Source organism: Diceros bicornis, chromosome 5, assembly GCF_020826845.1.
Source record: "Diceros bicornis minor isolate mBicDic1 chromosome 5, mDicBic1.mat.cur, whole genome shotgun sequence".
NCBI classification, from domain to species: Eukaryota; Metazoa; Chordata; class Mammalia; order Perissodactyla; family Rhinocerotidae; genus Diceros; species Diceros bicornis.
Window position 1 is genome coordinate 70,071,014 of NC_080744.1, and position 17,825 is coordinate 70,088,838.

The 17,825-nt window shown below is 38.9% G+C and overlaps 1 protein-coding gene across 1 annotated transcript in view; it reads left to right on the top strand.

Moving 5' to 3' along the window:
- The first annotated feature begins 1,912 nt into the window (after nt 1-1,912).
- Nucleotides 1,913-17,825, top strand: part of NRG4 (neuregulin 4) — a 160,629-nt gene continuing 144,716 nt past the window's right edge. The window contains exons 1-2 of the mRNA XM_058542163.1: nt 1,913-3,216; nt 7,536-7,619. The gene's annotated coding sequence lies outside the window, so the exon portion shown is untranslated. The remainder of the gene's footprint in view (nt 3,217-7,535; nt 7,620-17,825) is intronic.

Sequence of the window (17,825 nt, forward strand, 5' to 3'; positions counted from 1 at the left end):
GCGCTCCCGGGGCTCCCCTCTCCGCCCCCCCGCCCCCTCGCGGCCCTGCCGCTCCCTCCGCCCCTCCGCCCACCGCGCTCGGGGGCGCGCGCGCGTCCTCGCGCAGGCGGCTCGCTTGGGCCCGCGCCTGCGCCCTCGCCTCCCGCCATCGGCGCGCGCGGGAGGCTGCGGAGCGGTCGCGCGGCTGTCTAGGAAACGGCGGCCTAGGGGGGCCGGACTGGGGGCGGGAGCGGGCAGGGGGCGGGGGCTGGGGCCTCGGTGGCCTCCAGAGCCCGAACGGAGCGCGCCGGCTTCGTGGTGTGGGTGAGGGGGTCGCGGGGCCCGGTCGGGGGGCCAGCGTGTGCGCGTGTGGAGAAAGGAGGGTGTCGCGACGGGACGGTCTGACGGGCGGGGCAGAGAAGCAACAAGTGCGGAGACCGAGGGGCGCCCACCCGGGGGATTTCGTGCAACCGAGAACAGCAGCCTCCTCTGGCTCTGGTGCAGCGCTTTGCAGTTTCCAGAGCTCTTTGCCAGTTGTTCGTTACGTGCGCACACGGCCCCCTAGTGAGGGAGCTAACGGCAGGCATGCCCTCTGCGTTTTGAGGCCACTGAGGGGGGAAACACCTCTTTCCGGCCGAAATCGTGCCAGAATCAGAGACCCCTGACCCTGAGTGTGCTGTCTGGGAGAAAAATACCAGTCAGGACCTTCATTTGATAGTCTCAGCTCAGGGACTTTGTAGGACAGTGTTTCTCGACCTTTATTTTTCTATCCGTTATCACCCTTTTTAGACATTTTGTTCACTGATCGCGCCTCCCCCCATGAAATTCTAATATCATTGCTATATACTGTATAGTTGCTTATGTACCGTATGTGTATCTGTATCATGTATTTTTATACATAAAAAGAGTAAGATTTCGCCCCTTGGAGATGATCTCGAGCCCGTTCAGAATGTTTGTTCTAGGACCGCAGTTCTTGGTTAGCAGGCGGGGTAAATGGAGTAGGTGAGGACTCCAGATGCACTCGCAAATATTCTCTGTAGGTTAAAAAAAGCCCTCACATACGTATGTACAACTCTTTCTAATGTCTGCAGGTGCTGCCGTGAACAATGGAATGCAGTCACTTAAGCAACTTCTGGGTTGGTAGCAGCTTTTGCTATTTGTAGTCCCCATCAATTCATGCTAAAAATATAACCTTTTCCTATAGGGTCCTGACATTTTTGTTAAAATACTTGAAAAGATTGGAAAACCTCCTTTCTAGAACACTAAGTTCCAGGGTTACTTTTAGCTCTGCAGACAGCCTTGATTTCTGGTTCTCATACCTTTTCTAAAACAGCTTTTTTGCTGTTGTTTGTTTTGGTTTTTGTGGGTTTTTATGGTTAGGTCCATTTGGTTTCCCAGGAATGTCTTTGTCATTCTTGCCTCCTTCTCCTCCCACCTCAGCTTTTCTAGCTAAAAGATGGAAATTGTAGAGTTGAAAGACTTCAAAACCTAGGTCTCGGAATTTCCCCAGGAACTTGGATTATACTTTTTCTAGGCACATAAATACCTAGATAGGGAGTGAATATCTAATTTCAGCAAGCTGGGAAATAAGTAAAATTTCTTCTTCAGGGCCTCCCTCATTTTTCAGTGTTTCTTACCCAACTCTAATGGTGGTGTTTCAGAGGGAAAAAAGCTGTTGGAGGTGATATTTGTCGAAGCTACGTGGGTTGCCAGAGGATTTTTCTTCTACATTTCTAGAAGGAAGAAATGTGGACTGGAAAGGAGCAAGTGGGGATAGGTCAAGAATACTTGGGAGGATGGATGAGATGGGGAGGGGTATCGTTGTCTTTCTACAGGTGGTAGCAACATTTCAACTACCCTTGAAAAAGTGTAAAGAGAAAAAAAAACCATTGACATAGCTTGCCCAGGTTATCTACCCCATTCCCCCCCCCCCCACTTAGTAGAACTCTAAAGATTTGGTTAAAACCATTGAAAAGCATCCAGTTACAATGCTAGTTGAAGGAGTAGGACAAGTATTTTGAAACTTGCTGACAGAGAAATTGGAACACCACTTCGGTTTGCCTGAAATCTTTGTAGTCTAATACACGTCTAATGCTCTACAATCTTTGCAGTCTAATACACCTGGATTCAGGAGCAATGCTAGTCCCAAGGAACTTTTTTCTACAACGGCTGTCTAGAAACATCCTCTAGAGAGAAAACTGGAAATTACGTGCTAACATCTTTTACCTATGTGTTTTAAATGTGCTGCATTTTTTTTGTAATCTGAGTTCATGGAAAATGTATGTGCAACCATTTTATGTGGTAGTGTGAAGTCAAAAATGCCAAAACCTGTATAATTTGCCAGCTCTCTGCTGCCCCCTGGTGGTGTCCTACTTCACATACCCAAACTAAATCTTCCTCTGATAATTTCTTGAGGTTGTTGAAAACCTAAATCAGAGGTGTAGACAAGATGCATTCTGCCTTCTCCAAACTTGTCCTGCTCTTGTTTTCAAATAGTCTTAGGCCTAACACCCAGAGGAGGATTAGCCCTTGAGGCTCATCAATTTAGAGGAACTGTGAAGATCTCTGGCAGGCCTCTTTAGCTTGTTCTTAAACTTGCCTGTAAGAACCACTTGGGGACACTTGTTTAAAATCAGATTCTGGAGCCTCACCTCAAACCCATTAAAATCTAATCTATGGGAAAGTGGCCTGTGATTTTTATTTTTAACTGCCTGCAGGTGATTCTTACCAATAGGCGAGCTAAGGAATACTAGAGCTGTAAATAGAACAGGTGTTGCTTCAGTAGACTGTAGGTAATTAATGAGAGGGAATTTTGTGGCTGAAAGAGCCCCACAGCAATAGGAAAATAGGACCTATGAAGCAGGAGTGGAAGAAATCAGCTGTGTGTTTAAGCCTTGTGTGTCACTTTCTTGCCAGATATACCTGCTTTTTTTTTTTTTTGTGAGGAAGACTAGCTCTGAGCTAACATCAGATGCCAATCCTCCTCTTTTTTCCTGAGGAAGATTGGCCCTGGGCTAACATCCCACTTACCTTCCTCTACTTTATGTGGGACGCAGCCACAGCATGGCTTGACAAGCGGTGTGTCGGTGTGTGCCTGGGATTCGAACCTGCGAACCCCGGGCCACAGCAGCGGAGCGCGGGTACTTAACCGCTATGCCACCGGGCCGGCCCCCAGATATACCTGCTTTTAGTGTGGCTGTAATTGGCATAATATCCCATGCCAAAATGCCTTTTGAGGTAAGTCAGATTTTCTTTTAGTTAAAAAGACTGTCTTTTCAAGAGTACCAGAATCACATAATCAGAAAATTTGTGCATGTGTGCAGCTGCAGGATTATGAGAGGGCAGATGGGAGATTATATTGATCTTGTGAATGTCTGAAAAAGATTGATATCAGAGTTAAAATTTATTCTCTTGAGGTAGCTGCTTGTAAAAGTAGAACATATGAATTTGATGCCACATGATTTGTGAAATTTAAATAATACCAAGAAATCTTAAGTTGTTAATATTTATGTAAATGTTAATAGTTTAAAACCTCTTCTAAATAGTGATTTGTAATGCAACCTCATTTATTTGCAACACAGAGAGAAAGCCTATCTGAGTTAGTGAAAAGCCTGAAAAATGGAATATATGTGACTTTGTGTGACATTTATTTAAGAATTTAAGTATACACAATAACTGCTAACAAAACAGCTTTTTAAAAAAAATTCTGAGATGGCTTTAATGAATAAATGATTTGTAATTAGCAAAATTCATATACATACAGTCTATGTGGATAAAACACAAAGCACAGTACCATGCACTCAGTAGGTCCTCAATTAATATTCATTTTAAAAGGTTTTCTCATAATTAGGTTAAGTATGCTTAATGCAGCAAGCCCATTTTCAAGGATAGTACCTCAATGGCAGATTTCATCTTGAGCAGCAGCACATCAAGAGTGGGGCAATGAGAGCATCACCTTGGGTGTAGGCAATAAAAATGCTCATTGTCTGTAGAGAATTTAAGCTATAATAAACCCACTGAAAGTCTATCTGCTTTTTATTACCAGTAATTTTTATGTACCACAAATTCTAAACTGTGTCGGTGATAAAATACTCCTCCCTGAAAAATCTCTTAGGAGTCTAGGTTCTAGACGATTTCTGTAGTTACTGTTAAGTTTTAGCAATGTATATGTAAACTTCAAATAATCACATTTTAATGATTTATCCTTTAATAAATATTATGTTCTACATGAAAGTTAATTCAGAGAACTCCCATTTATACAATTGGCCTTCAATAAACATGAACTCACTTATATGGGTATTTTTCCAAGTAAATTCATAAAAATTCAAGGCTTTGGTGCAGTTCATGTCTAGAACCCCTGTGGTCCATATCCCTGCATTTAAATAGTAGATTCTTAATAAACAGTGGTAGCACAGCAATTGTAAGGATGAAAAAGCAGAACTTGGTTACTTCAATGTCATTCTGTGTGACCACCTAGAGTTTTCATTTGTATGTAAAATTTAAGAGTGAAAGTGCAAACTTTGAGGTGTAATGTTTTTCGTTGGTAAGTACAAATTTTAGTTCTTTTGTGAAATTATTCTTTTGAATAATTGAGTTCAAATAATATCTTTAACTTTGTCTTTAAATTCTTAATGTTTGTTCAAAACTAAAGAACAAATTGAGAATAGGAGGTGCAATATTATTTAGTACTTCAACAGACCAATATGTAGGTTTGTTTTTCTGTTTTTCCAAAACATTAATTCTATTAACATTTTTCCTTTTTTGTACTATAATATTTATTTTATATTGGCATATAAGTGGAGTTGAATGAAAGAATTTTCACTGTCTGTTTCTTTCACTGTCTGTCTGTTTCATTTCATGATTGTTATTGAAAATAATTTTGTCACATAGTGAAAGGGAGTTAAAAAATGATCCCTCTGGATGTCATATTCTGAGTATACCATGGGCTCAAATGATCACAAAGAGAATGGTATTCAAATTAAGTGAAATTTATTATGTGTTGAATATTTTGAATTTTGCATGTGCTTCATGAGGAAACTGTAACCACAGGCACTCTAGGACTGGCAAACTGACCTGATCTTATCAACAGAGTGATTAAAAGTTGTTTTTCAGGAACTGAGACCCCTTGTCTAGTTCAGACCAGTTGGGACCACCAACCCATCAACTGGGCCTGAGCAGATGCCTAATAAGTGACCTTTTTACGTCAAGAGGCTGAAAACTCCCTCCTCACATCATTCTAACACCACTATTTTGTGAACGTGGGTCCTATGGAGAGCCATGAAGTTTGACTATGCTTGGACTGATCATCAATTACCTCACTTCTCCTTACCTCCAATCATCTATCTCCACACTTTAGACCGCCCTGCCCTTCATCTCATAAATTTTGCCCCAAGCCCTGGATCAGGGAGACAGATCTGACAGCATATGCCTCCTGTCTCCTTGCAGATCAATCTAGCAATAAAGCTGTTTTCTTTTCTGAAAGGCTGATGCCATAATAATTGGCTTTTTTTGTGTGTGTATGAGGAAGATTAGCCCTGAGCTAACATCTGCTGCCAGTATTCCTCTTTTTGCTGAGGAAGCCTGGCCCTGGGCTAGCATCTGTACCCATCTTCCTCTACTTTATATGAGATGCCACCATAGCATGGCTTGATGAGTGGTGCGTAGGTTAGCGCCTGGGATCTGAACCTGTGAACTCTGGGCCGCTGAAGTGGAGTGCGCAAACTTAACCACTGCGCCACTGGGCTGGCTCTTTTCTACACACTGGGTAAGAGAACCCCATCTTTGTGCAGTAAGGAAACAGTTCTTTCGGCTACACAATACATGTGTCAAAAATAGAGTATTGGTGTGGGGCTGGCCCGGTGGCGCAAGCGCTCCGCTGCGGCGGCCCGGGGTTCACTGGTTCGGATCCCGGGCGCGCACTGACACACTGCTTTGGCAAGCCATGCTGTGGCAGCGTCCCATATAAAGTGGAGGAAGATGGGCACAGATGTTAGCCCAGGGCCGTCTTCCTCGGCAAAAAAAGAGGAGGATTGGCGGATGTTAGCACAGGGCTGATCTCCTCACAAAAAAAAAAAAAAAAAAAAAAAAAAAAAAAATAGAGTATTGGTGACTATATATTTTAAAACATAAAAATGATACAGTATTCCAATTCTAGTATAATTAGGCTATTTTAGAACCTAGCAAGTACGTGTCCATGTGTTTATTGATAGAATCCTAATAATTGCTGACATTTATTAAATGCTTATGATATGTTAGACACCATTGTATGTGCTTTATATGTATTAATTTTTTCATATCAACCCTATTGGGAAGGTATAGTTATCGTCTCATTTTATAGGTGAGAAAACTGAGGCGCAGAGATTAAGTAACTTGCTCAAGATCACACAGTTAGTAAATGGAGGAACCAAAATTCCAACCTGGACAGTATGATTCAGAGACCTCAAGTTCAACCTGGTGCCTCACTGCCTCACGTATATACACAAAGTTGTGCCTCAATAAGTTTGAGGAATCATTATGTAGTGGAAAAAGCATTCTGAAGTCCAGGGATCCACCTCTAATTCATTCTATAACTTTGAGTAAGGCAGTTAAGTGAATGTCTCTGATTTAGACAGGATTGAACATACTCCATCTAGAAGTTCTCTAAATTTCTTTCTACCTCCAAATTTTTATGATTCTACGATTATTTTTACGTAAAGAATAAAATTTGATTTTTCATTTATCAGACTGAAAATGAACCAGAAAAATAAAGAACTAGCATGATCAAATTTGAAGGTAGATAAATTTTTGATGTTTTGTAGTTGCAAAATTATACTCTTATTAAACCTTACATGTTCATTATTTGTATGACTACAGAAAGACCATGCATTTATGAGGGATTGATTGTACATATTGAAAACTGGCTTGAAATAAAAATTTACATTATTAATATATGCCACTTTTACATAATTAAGGTATTCTGAGCCATTGCCTTGATCTTGTCTTAGTGCCATATAAAGTAAAGCTCTTTGGGAAAATGAACTGTTAAAGTGGAAGATACATCATAGTGTATACCACTTTTCCCCCTTCTTTCTCATGAAGGCTACCACCTTATAGAAATGACAATCCTTTTTAACCCTCTATCCATAATATTGCATGTAAATTTTTTTTTTGGTGGAGACATAACACAAAAAGTAACTTTCATAATGAAAGAAATATAATTCCTTGCCATCCCCAAAGAGTCCTTGTTTAAAGGATTTTTTTTACTCCTACCCAATAATCTTTTAATAAAATTCTGTTTCCCTCATAACCCAACTTCTAGCCTTGTATTTGGAAGTATAACGATGAATAGTTTTCCTGGGACTTTAAAAAAAAAAAAAAAAAAAAAGAAGGTTGGGGAAAGAGAAGTTTCTGCTGCCTGTTATGAAGTCTTCTGTGGTATTACTAAGTAAAAGAAAAGCTCAGATGAAATTTGTGAACAGATTCTACTTTCCTTCTCTTCCTATGTTACTCGAATTGTTATGTAAAATATTTGCTATTTTTATTTTTCTTTATGGTGGCCACAATTTCTATCAAAGCAGAAGAGATAGAGGCAAACTATAAAGTGAAAGCCAGTTTCTTCTCTGCAATCTAGGCGAAAAGACTTTCACCCAAGGACAGATCAGGTAAGTATTCATTAATTCATTCTTTCTAATGTTTTGGGCCCATATGTATAGCCATAATTTGTCAACTATAATGATAGGTCATTGGTTTAATTTAACTAAGAGACAATAAGTGTAGACTCCACAATATGGAAAATTCTGTAACTTTTAATTTATGGAAGCTTGGGTCTTAATTCTGATGTTTGAGAAGCCTGTATGTATAGAACCATGTTCAATTATGTATTAACTATTTATAAAATAAATATTAAAAACAACAAAATCCAGTAAGCTGGTTAAATCTAAGCCTGATCTTTGTGATTTAAAAATAATATGAATAGAGTTAAAGAAAATTAAGCAAGTTTTGGGGAACAGGAGTCTGGAAAATAGTCCAAGTCATTGAGCTTAGACAAGTGAAGGCTGGGGGGTGATAATGCTTTTCAAGTAAATGAGATGCTGTCATATCGAGGTTGGTGCCTGTTTTTTCCCATCTCCAGAGAGGAAGAGGAACAGGAGAAATTTAGGTTAGAAAAATCAAAGATTTTGAAGTTGAGGATGTTTAAGATTAGAATGATTTACCTTGCAAGGTTGTAGAATCCTCTTTCTGGAAGGTCTTCTAAGTAGCCTGATCATCTGTCAAGAATAGCTTATATACCCATCATAAGGTCTTCTAATTTTATGATGCTATGGTTTATTTTGAAAAATATATGGTCATTTATGTCTAAGGCAGTAGCTAACATGATATATTTCTAATGACAGAATATATAAACTTATAGAACTTGATATTAGGAGTATTATGGAAAATTATAAAGTTATTTTATGAGCACAGAAATAGTCATGCATTTTATTCAGCTTGTTCCATTGTTGACCATGTGACCATCATTACCATGTTTAATTTTTCTGGTTTATGTAATACTCTCCAAATATATGTATGTTAACGTCGACAGAAATTGAATTGTGGACTCAATGAATCACCTCTACCAAGACTAGAGAGGAGGATGAGAGGATAAATTTAAAGATGAGTGTGTTCAAGTAGGATTGTTGAGGACAGCTCCCTGAAATGTGAGATAAGGTGGAGATTTCAAACAATAAGAAGTGGACCAGAGTATGATAATCTGAAAATGGCATTTGGGAGCAAGGAAAAGCCTGTTCCTCACTTCTTTCCATTGATTTTCCTGTGAGAAAGAGGAGAAAGGACTAAATAGTTAGATTGGAAAAGGTACCTTGTGATCTAAGGGAGAACCAGATTTTTATTGAGTGAACTGCAGAGAAGTGAAAAATAAATTTAGGATAAAAAGAGTTTGTCCTCAAAGAAATGAACTCTCTCGAAGATGGGGGATGGGGCAGAGGGTGAAGAATGACTGAGAACCTAAAGAATTGACTAGGTGTGGTTTGGGGAGTTTGAGAGTAAAGATGTGACGGTCAGAGGCAAAAGGAAAAAAAATACTTGTGCTGAGGGAGGTGAGTAAATAAAACAGCAATGAATGAAGTATTCGAGTAGGAGAGAAAAGTAGGCACGTTAGAGGAAAATCAGGGCCATTAAGATAATATTTCTTTGTGAGCAAGGAAATAATAAAGATGACCAGTTACGTATACTGAGGAAAGTGGGAGGGGATGGTAATTACTTCAGGCCTGAGAAGGCCACACACGTGTGAAAAATAACCAGGCTGACTGACCCCTTATTTCAAGAAAAGTTTTTCCTGGGACAATATTCAGAGACTTATTCTGTTTGGATATTGATTGTAGGGTTTCTAGGCTCCAAGGACATAGGAAGACCAGGGTACAAGGGGTAACACTGAGGGGTCAGTGGGGTTGGGAAGCTCTATGATTTTTATCTCCTTTATGTCTCTGTATAAAGCTGTCACATTTTGTAGGAGACATGCATAATTCAAGACTATTCCTGGCAGCAAAGAATGGAAAGTTTGCTATTGTCATGTGGCAGTAGCTTAAAAGAGTTTATAAATCACTCACCACCTGGATTTGAAACTGTGATTCTTGATAAATTATTAATTGGGGAAATTTGTGTTATTTCCTATTTTGCATATAAAGTGAATCTTGATTATCAAATCATTTCGTGTTTGCATAAAAATGCAACCATATACTATTTAGGTTTTCCAGTTAAGAATAATGATGATAGCTAATACTTGTTCAGTTTCTTATGTTCCAGGTACTTTACATGTATAAATTCATTTTATATTCAGACAGCTCTTTGAAGTAGGCACTGTTATTCTGTCCTCCTTTCCCCCAGCCCTCGTGTATCAATGAGCAAACTGGGCACAAAGATTTTTGCCCAGTGTCACATACTTATTCCATGGTACAATGTTCTAATGTGGAACTGGGGTTTTTGCTCTAGCCTTCTGGCTCCAGAGCCCTTGCTCTTAACCCTTAAACTGCATACCTTTTCATATATAAAAATTATGAGTTGAGGATTGCTTGAAACTATTATACTTTGAACCATTGGTGACTTGAGTATATTTATAGGTGGTGCAATTTACATCGAAGAAGGTGGCTTTTGTGAGCTACATGGGGTAAAAATTGATTTATTGCTTCTATAAATGTTTTAAAGAAAGAAGTTCATACCAATACACTCAGTGATATGAAGGGCTGTTGCCTGGGCCAGGCCAGCTGCTGTTACTCAAAAGATCACATTGGATGGTATAACCTTAGTGAATTTACCAGCGTCTGACTCTCAGTCTTGTGGGCTTAGAAACTGGATCTGGTTAGTAAGTGTCCCAGAGAGGATTAAATTAGTCTAACAACCTCATCAGCCTGATATGTAAAGCCAGAATGCAAATTTACTAATTTATAATGAGATAAAGCTGTTACATAAACCAGTTGTCAGGATGATCAGTGTATTTTCTTCCAGGTGGTGGACCTAGATGGGAAACCAAATTATAATCAAGAGGTTTCGTGGCGACCAACAGGCACAATGAATATTTCTTTTGTTTTTTCCATAGTGTTTATCTATTTCAGAAATTCCTCAAGGATTTCATCAATAATAGCTGCTATTGGCATGTACTGTCAGTCCTCAACTTATAAATAGCCTCCACCCCTGTGCCCCACCACCAGGGGCTCTGCTGCCATAGAAACAGTTGTTAATAAACATGGGTATTTTAGAGAATCTGTGGGTTCAGAATTGAAGGAAGGGAAGAGTCTGTGAAAAGCAGAGTTGCTAAAGGGTGCTAATTTCTGGGATAGACTCTTAAGTAGCATGGGTTTGCCTGAGTAGGGATCTCTTTACCTAAAATATATTTTTATAGCACTGCCTGAGGGCCTTTTATTTCCCCCGCTTCCGTTATATTGCCTGAAATTTCACCAAATTGAAATTGGTTTCTATTTTTCAAACATTCTCTTAAAACTATAAGTATCTGTGTGTGGCGGATATTCTTAATGACCTCCCTAATACCCATTTCCTATTGCTTACCTTCATTTTGTTAGGGGCAGCAATGTGACCAGCTTCAAGCAAAAAACCCTGACTAGTTTGAAGCCAGTCATGACAATCCCATTCTCCTTTGCCAGTGATTGTGAGGGGAAGTCTGCTGAGTGCAGGGAGGGCTTTTGCTTTCCTGATAAAGAGAATATAGGTAGCTGGTACTCTCCTCTTTCCCCTTTCTTCGTGCCTTAAATGCAAACATGAAGCCTGAAGATGTAGCAGCCATCTGGTAACCATGAGATGACAAGTATGAGGGTGAAAATGTGATTCCAACAAGCTGAGGATCATGGAGGAGAAAGAGCGAAAGAGTCTAGGACATTCTTGAACAGCTCTTGCAACCTTGGACTGCCTACTTCCAGACTTATAGAGAAAAATAAGAAGCAGAAAGATGTGACCCTTGTTATACAATAGCAAAGCATTTGACTAACCTGTGTCTGCTGCTCCATGGAAGGCTGACCATGTGCAGAGATTGTTCTGTTAGGAGAAATGATAGGAAAAATTTGGAATACTGTCATGTGTGGTTACTTCTTGTGACTTTTCAGTAGGATCCTACAGAAGGGGGTGAACTCAAATTAGCACTCCTCAGCGTACAAGCAGAGAGGGCAGAAAAATACAGCTTTGCTATAGAGGTAGTCTGCTTTTAGCTTGCACTCTAAATTGGCAAAGAGCCCCATAATTTGGAATTTTGTAGGGATTAAGGATAGTATCTCCTCACCTAAGACTATTGTTAGAATTGCCTCAAGTCTATTATGACAGTTCAGAGGTCAACAGTTAAGAGATGAGAATTTCCAGGCCTAAAGATTATTTCTAAAAATATTTTTTGACTGTGGTTACTCACTCAGGGAATTGATCTGAAGCAAATAGGCCAGAAGCTTGATACGTTTTTGAGGGAACTGCAGTACAAAGCTGGCAATTAGTTGTGATTGTTTTTACCTTCCAAGCAATCCTCATCCCTTCCTCCCTAAGTCAAACCAAGATGAAGTAGGCTACAAAAGCTGTGGAGGCCCTGGGAAGGGCATCCACTTCAAAACCTACCTTAGATATGGGTACAGAGGACAATGACAAAGGAGATCCTCCTGAGACTTAAGCTAGGAGCTGCTAGATTGACTAACTAAGGAATTTACTTTATTGCCTGCCAGGGAATCTGTGATTTCTGTCCAATAAGATATGATATGGACTGTGGACTGTTGACCACTGTGTGCTTCCTAATATCCCTTTTCTTTAATGGAATTTTTATTGAGGTCACTCTTTTTTCTTTTTCATCGTTATATATGTGAGGGGAGTAGTTTAGAAACAGGTTATCTTTTAACCATACAGATGGTCAGATAAGAGTTGCCATATTTGGACTTGATATCACTTAGAGATCTTGCTTCATGCAGTAATTGGATGAGATAGTGGGATTGTCTTCCTTGAGAGGATGAGTATGTTCTGTTTAACACGTGTAAAAGTGTGTGTGTGGGGCCGGCCCCGTGGCTTGGCGGTTGAGTGCGTGCGCTCTGATGCTGGTGGCCCGGGTTCGGATTCCGGGCGCACACTGACGCACTGCTTCTCCGGCCACGCTGAGGCCGCGTCCCACATACAGCAACTGGAACAATGTGCAGCTATGACATACAGCTATCTACTGGGGCTTTGGGGGGAAAAAAAAAAAAGTGTGTGTGTGCATACTGAGTGGAGGACTGGCAGACACTGTTGGTTGGTGAATCCATATCCATCTCTTAGCTCTACCATAAAAATTAGAAAAGTTAAATATTTGATTTTCTAGTCTTTCTTACTGCCACAGTAGGCAGGTGATACAATTCTAGCCCATGAGCCTACTGGCGGACTTCATGAAAGGCTTTCCCTTTCTCAGATAAAAGGGTCAGATGGGGCTGGTTAACCCCTTTTTCTTGCTTTGGCCTTAGATGTGATGCCTGGAGCTGCAGTGACCATCTTGGAATCATTAGGCAACACACTTGAATACACAAAGTTAATCCACTCAGGCTGGTGGAGCAAAAATACTGAAGATGTTGGTGGCATCATTGATTAGTAAACAAACCTTAGCAATCACCGTTTCAAGATTTTTTTATCTTGTGAGAGAAATGAATCCATATTTGTTTATGCTGTTGTGAACTGGGTTCTCTGTTACCTACAATCCAAAGCATTCTAAACTGATATAGTATAAATGTCTCTTTTCTATACTACGACGTCAGGGATAGTTTTTATTTGTTCATTTTTAGTCATGATGTCTTATTAGTAAATAATGGTTATATGAAATGAGAAAAAAATTTTTTTAAACTTTTTGCAGTAGGCTGATTCACTTGTAAAATTGCATTATTGAAGTGTTACTGTTGACAGGCATCTTCTCAATATGTGGCCTAGTTTGCATTTTTTACTTTTTGGAATAGAATACCGGCATAGCTCAGCGTTGCACTTTTAATATAATTAGGGAACACCTTTTGAGAATTGGTTTCTTATGCTGAGTTATACAGTAAGAAATGCTAAAAATTGTTACAACCAAATAAATGTCTTCAGGAAGAAATTGCTGACTCCAGTAGAACAGGTTCAATATCAAGTCTTGGCTTTTGTGTAGAACAGTCTTTTTGTTCTGCATCATTGACTACTAGTAAATGTTTATTTCTTCCAAAGTGATGTTTTACTCTAAATGCTTTATGTCAGAACATGTACTTTTTCTTCCAATGTCTTTTTAAGTGTTTTTTCCATCAGTTAAGAAATTTTTTTATTCCAATGGTTGACTCAACCATGTGAGGTTCAAGATTGTGCTTTTCTATTTTTGCCCTTCTTAAAATTAGTTAGTGGTAATAGCCATGTGTGCCAGCTTTTTATATTATAAGGAAATGCTTGAACACCAACCAAAGGGTAAATATGGAGCTAAGGAGAATAGACATATTTCTTTGCATGTATTTTATAGAAAAATTGTATTTGGCTTTAAGAAAAGCTAGCTTTTAAATTTTTATTCACATATTGACAAGATGTGATCCAAATAATTTCTTTCACTTCCTGAAAAGGTATTTTAATCTGAAGGGTTTTTTGTTTGTTTACATTAAATTCTAAAAACAAAAGCTTTTAAAGTTATTTAAAAAGAAAGTGAAAGGGCTTGACACTAAAGATTCCATTGTTATCATATCTGAATATATATGAGGTGATTTTTGGGGTATGAGATGTATTGTTCTCCACTGTGACTTTCTCACTTGCCTCATACGTAATATTTTGCTTTCCTTTTCTGATGCACCCTGAGTCAGGTCTGGCAAAAAACTACTAATATTGTAAGACTAGCAAGCTAACATCTCAGTGGGAGATTCTTAAATGTATGATAAGGGGATTTTTACTCGAGTGACTGAAATATCTTTTTGATCTATTTATGCTGAGATTTGAACACTCTATAGAAAGGGTTTGAGGTTTTTCTTGATTTAAATTACTCTTAGTTTTAAGAATATATTGTTATTAGAGTGGCAGCTTTTATGACTATCATATAACATCTTTCTCCTGGGTGATTCTCCTATCTACTTTTAATGGTTACCCTCTTTGCTGGCTTTGCTTAAATTATATATGATGTGCATGTGCCCATATTCTTTCACTAAGGGAGGCAGCATTGCTAAGTGGATACTTCCCTCTCTGGCCTCATCTCATGTTTCTATCTGCTCAAACTGCACAGGTCTTCTTTAGTACAGCCTAGTTATCTGGCTATTTATTATCTAAGTCTCCACAGTTATGAGATTGCAAAGGGAAGCCAAAGTTATAATAAATATTCACTAATGAACAAACCATCTATAACATTAACTGTTCCTCATACATTCATCTCTGTCTAGCTTAGTGGCATTGTTGGCCAGTCTTTTTCTGATTGTTGAATACTGTTATAAAACGCAAATACAATACAAAGTGATTTTAGGGTAAAATTACAAATCTTGAAAAGATGTAGGACAGATGATGAAAATGATGTTGGTGAACTCAAATCACAAGTGAAACCAATGACAAATGAAAATTTGTCAGAATTAGGCCACAGCAATCGAAAAATAGAAAAATTACAAAGATGATGATGACCCTCTCATCTTTTAAAAAAAAAAATTTAATATCAAGATTAAAAGAGGGCCTTGGGAAAATTGTCAGTAATCTCAAGTTTTTTACAAATAAAGCCTTTAGAATTGTGATTTGGAAACTAGACATTAGGTGAAGTCTGTTTAATACAATTTTATTGGAAAAAATATGCCCAAATCCCCACTTGATTTGTTCATTTCTAAGAATTAGCACATAATTGTAATTATAACCAAAATTAAATTAAATTTAAGATGACATAAACTAATAAAAGTTCTTACCACTTTATATATGAAATTTTCACCTCTGTTTTAAGTGGACTAACTTTAAATAGCTTTCTTCTTCTTTTTTTTTTTTTTAAAGATTTTATTTATTTATTTATTTTTCTCCCCAAAGCCCCAGTAGATAGTTGTATGTCATAGCTGCACATCCTTCTAGTTGCTGTATGTGGGACGCGGCCTCAGCATGGCCCGAGAAGCGGTGCATGGGTGCGCGCCCGGGATCCGAACCCCGGGCCGCCAGCAGCGGAGCGCACGCACTTAACCACTAAGCCACAGGGCCGGCCCTCTTCTTCTTTTTTTTTTTTTTGAGGAAGATTGGCCCTGAGCTAACATCTGTTGCCAGTCTTCCTCTTTTTCTTTTTTTCTCCCCAAAGCCCCAGTACATAGTTGTATATCCTAGTTGTAGGTCCCTCTAGTTTTTCTACGTGGGCTGCCGCCGCAGCATGCCTTGATGAACGGTGAGTGGGTCTGCGCCCAAGATCCAAACGCACGAACCCCAGGCTGCCCAAGTGGAACACATGAACTTAACTGCTTCGCCACTGGGCTGGCCCCATAAATAGCTTTCTTATGATATCAGTTATCTTAAGAGAAAGAGGATCTCGGATACATTCTATATCTATGATTTAAAAGAATTTTATATATCCTATATCTGGGATTTTGAGAACATATTTACATATTCCATTCATAAGTAAATTTGTAAGACTAAATATGTATAGTCTATTTACCATGGCAAATTCTTTAAAATTCCAGATATAAGATGCTCTTCTTTGCTTTCTTGCATGGTTAACTTCTACCCATTCTTCAGATCTTGACTTCTTGAGGAAAACATCCCTTGACAGTTGCAATTTTATGTCGGTGTGTATGATTACCTGATTAATGTCTGTTTCTTTCATAGTCTCTAAGCTTTCTGAGGCAGAGACCATTTTGGATTTGTTCGTCATTTTATATCCTCTGTGCCTAGCACAATCCTTTGTATGCAGTAGGCACTCAGAAATATATTTTGAATCAGTGATGAATGGGTAGAGTGTGCCATCTGGAGCAAGGCAGACCTAGTTTTAATTCTTGGTTCTGCCACTTATAAGCTGTAATCTTGGGAAAATCAATTTAACCTCTCTTAACCTCAATTTCCTTCTCTGTAAAATGAAGATAATCCCTACATTGCAAGATTATTGTTAAGGACTATATAATGTATGTGAAGCTTTTATGATTTTATCTGGCATATTGTAAGTATACAATAAATGGTAACCATTATTAACTCACATGGACATTAATGTCAGTCACATTTGGACATTTTCTGGCTTTGATTTTTTTTTTTTAATTATTTTTTTTTATTGATGTTTTAATGGTTTCTAACCTTGTGAAATTTTGGGTTGTACATTTTTGTTTGTCCATCACCACATATATGACTCCCTTCACCCCTTGTGCCCACCCCCCACCCCCACTGCCCGGGTAACCACAGTCCAGTTTTCTCTGTCCATGTGTTGGTTTATATTCCACATATGAGTGAGATCATACAGTGTTTGTCTTTCTCTTTCTGGCTTATTTCACTTAACATAATACGCTCCAGGCCCATCCATGTTGTTGCAAATGGGACGATTTTGTCTTTTTTTATGGCTGAGTAGTATTCCATTGTATATATATACCACATTTTCTTAATCCAGTCGTCAGTCGAGGGACTCTTAGGTTGCTTCCACTTCTTGGCTATGGTGAATAATGCTGCAATGAACATAGGGGTGCCTAAGCCTCTTTGGATTGTTGATTTCAGGTGCATTGGATAGATTCCCAGTAGTGGGATGGCTGGATCATAGGGCATCTCTATTTTTAATTCTTTGAGGAATCTCCATACCGTTTTCCACAGAGGCTGCACCAATTTGCATTCCCACCAGCTGTGTATGAGGGTTCCTGTTTCTCCACATCCTCTCCAACATTTGTTGTTTTTTGTCTTGGTGATTATAGCCATTCTAACAGGCGTGAGGTGGTATCTTAGTGTTGTTTTGATTTGCATTTCCCTGATGATTAGTGATGTTGAGCATATTTTCATGTGCCTATTGGCCATCTGTATATCTTCCTTGGAGAAGTGTCTGTTCATTTCCTCTGCCCATTTTTTGATCGGGTTGTTTGTTTTTTTGTTGTTCAATTGTGTGAGTTCTTTATATATTATGGAGATCAACCCCTTGTCAGATGTATGTTTTGCAAATATTCCCTCCCAGCTGGTTGGTTGTTTGTTCATCTTGATTCTGGTTTCATTTGTCTTATAAAAGCTCTTTAATCTGATAAAGTCCCACTTGTTTATTTTTTCTTTAGTTTCCCTAGTCTGGGTAGGCATGTCATCCGAAAAGATTCATTTAAAACCAATGTCAAATAGTGTGTTGCCTATATTTTCTTCTATGAGTTTTATAGTTTCAGGTCTCACCTTCAGGTCTTTGATCCATTTTGAGTTAATTTTTATGAATGGCGATAGCACATGGTCCACTTTCATTCTTTTGCATG